Genomic DNA, 3,033 nt, shown 5'->3' with positions numbered 1-3,033 from the left:
AAAAACTCCTTTTTATGAAGGTGTTGGATTTATATCTAGATATAATGAGTCCGAGAGAGACAATGCATGCAGATGGTCCCAAGAAGCCCAGCCTTAACCCTGCAGTCCATATCAGGACAGGGGACCTGCCTGGGAAAAGTTTCCTTGTCACATCAGCACCTTTGTAGCCAAACAACCCCCATGGTTCATTCCAAATGGGTTATTCCCCCACCCCTCAACAGGCTTGGTGGGCCTGTTCAACAGGGTTGACTCAGTGTGTGCATGGAGAGGTTCTTAATTCCCCTACTGCAAAGGAGTTCTGTATTCTAGTCCAATTGGTGCCACACATAACCTATTATTCAGAAGAAATAGTGCTGAAGAACCTAATAGGGCATGTTAGGGGAGACCTCATGAGACAGGAGAGAGAACCTATTTCCCTAACTTTGGCTGTAATTCTGGGAGCAGGGCTAGTTGGGGCAGGCACCAGGATAGCAGCCCTAATGTTGCAAGAGAAGAACTATAACAGCCTTAAATTAGATACAGATCAAGACATCCAATGCTTAGAAAAATCCATTGCACACCTAGAGAGAAATGTAGATTCCCTGGCTGAGGCAGTTCTGCAGAACGGACGAGGGTTAGACGTAGTGTTCCTGCAGCAGGGAGGCTTGTATGCTGCTCTGTGAGAAGAATGTTGCTTTTATGTAAATCACTCTGGAATCTTCAGAAAATCACTAGCTAAGGTGACAGAAAGCATAGAGAGGCACCAAAAAAAAGAATGAGAAAACTCCAAAAGCTGGTATCATTCACTAGTCGATACTTCCCCAAGGTTAACTACCCTCATTTCCACAATTACAGGGCCCCTGATAATTCTTCTGTTACTGCTCACATTCGGACCATGCATAATCAATAAGCTTTTGCAGTATATAAAGCAGAGATTAGGGAGTATTCAACTGATGGTGATGGGATCCCAGTACCAACAAACTAGCACAGACGATTTAAGCCTATAAAGAGTCCAAGATTGGCCTCTAGAGTCACCAAAGGAAGGGGAAAATGTTGTAACCCCCAAATACCTGATACTAGAGAGACAACATGAACACAAGACAGCTGCTTCTTCTCCCAACAATGGTATCCTTACTGAGAACAAACAGAAGCTCTACTGGGGACATCTACTGCCAAACTCATTCTAAGTAAGGTTCCCTTCTAGGTTCTAAGATGCAGCCATGAATCTAGCTATTTCCACCCTGAGGCAGATAGTGCACTCACTGTCATGGAGACTCAGGAAGGCAGTAAGAGAGGCAAGGCCATCTTGCCAAATGGGCAGTGAGAGTTTCCTGATGGGTCCCCCATCCGACTCAAGAAATTAGCCTGATATTTTCTCCGGGGTGAAATTCTTCCCATGTAACAGTCACAGCTTTGCTAGGCACAACCCAGGCCTCTAATCCTAACACTTGGGAGGTTCCCACAAGAAGATAGCTGTGAGTTCTAGGCCAGCCTGGCTCCACAGGGAGACCCTGTCTCTAAAGAGTAGTTGGAGTGATGATAGCAATGAGACTGGAGTGGAGGCGAAGCTCTGGCAAAGCTCTGGTTTGGAAGACAGGAAATATATGCAGCAATGGGAAGTTCTTTCCCGAATACATTTTATCTATTAGCATAATGGCTGAAATTCACACTTAGCCCAATCCTCTTTTCTTGTTAACTTTCTTTGCTTGTCTGTGCAGGTTTCCAGCAGCAGCGATCCGATCCCAGCCCCTCCACATAAGCTGGGCATCCTCAGAACCACAACGGCAGGAACAATGGCAGCCAAAGCACAGAGCTCAGAGCCAAGAAAAGAGCAGAGACAATAAACACAACCCACTCTCTGCAGCTCCAACAGAGCCCGTCCTTTCATTGTCTCCAGCCAGACCTTTAACCACCAGGATCCTCAAGGTGCATCAGCATTTTCTGATGTTTGTGTCTTATCTATGGATTCTTAGTTCGTCAAAGGCCTTCTGCCTATTCTTGGTTGGATCTTCCACTTATGCACTTACGTTGTCTATTTTGTAACAAGGACTGAGGGAGTGTTATCTCTGCCTGTTAAATTCCATTTTAAAGTTTTTTTGAGTGCATGGAATGTGTGGTGTCTGAAGGTTGTCAAACAAGCTTGACTGTTAGTCAACTTCTGTTCTAAATTTCTTGTTTGAGTGGAACAGCTAGACTACTAAGGTACCAGTAGGTGCCCAGTGCTTCCTGTTCATCTGTCGATAGACCAGAGCTGACTCGGGGTACTTCTGCCTTTATAGTATGGGCTAACATGAGACCCTGTCTCAGCAGCTGTGCGGTTCCAACACAATGCAACACAATGTCACAGATGTCTTCACAGACAAGGTTCACAGGTGTCTTCTAACTAGTTCCTGAATGAAAGGTGGCTGTTATGTTTGCTTACTTGTGTTATGAGATGGTGTCTCACTTCATATTCCAGCTGACCTAGAACTGGCAGCAAGTTCCTTCCTTTTCCCCTTTAGTAATGAGATTATGACATCCTACTCCACAGATACCTGTTCCATTATGTTCGTTGCCTCTCTATTCACAATAGCTAGAAAATGAAAACAACCTAAATGTCCCTGGACCAAGGACTAGATAATGAAAAATTCTAACTAAATAAAAAAAAAATCACTTACAACACCACAACTGAAATTTTCCCACTGGTTCATAATCCTCAAGTCTGTAATAACCAGATACTTTTCATATAGTATAATCACACATTTCTCCCTTCTCTTTCCTCCCTTCAAATCCTGCCATATACCTCTCCTTGCTTTCCTGCACATTCTTAGCCTCTTTTCTATTAATTGCTGTTACACATATATATGTATATGCATATATATGTATATATAACCAAGTAGGTTATATTTAGGAATATAATGTATCATATATATTCATATAGTCATATGTATTCATATATATAATGTCGTTTGTATGTATGTTTTCAGGGCTGTCCTGGTTAGCAGAAAATAGTGACTAAACCCAGCTCTCTGAGAAGGCTGGGCTGAGGGTCAGTGGTAGAAGGCCTTGATTCCC

This window comes from Mus pahari, chromosome 16, assembly GCF_900095145.1.
Source record: "Mus pahari chromosome 16, PAHARI_EIJ_v1.1, whole genome shotgun sequence".
Classification (NCBI taxonomy): Eukaryota; Metazoa; Chordata; class Mammalia; order Rodentia; family Muridae; genus Mus; species Mus pahari.
Note: the sequence above shows the minus strand (reverse complement) of the source record.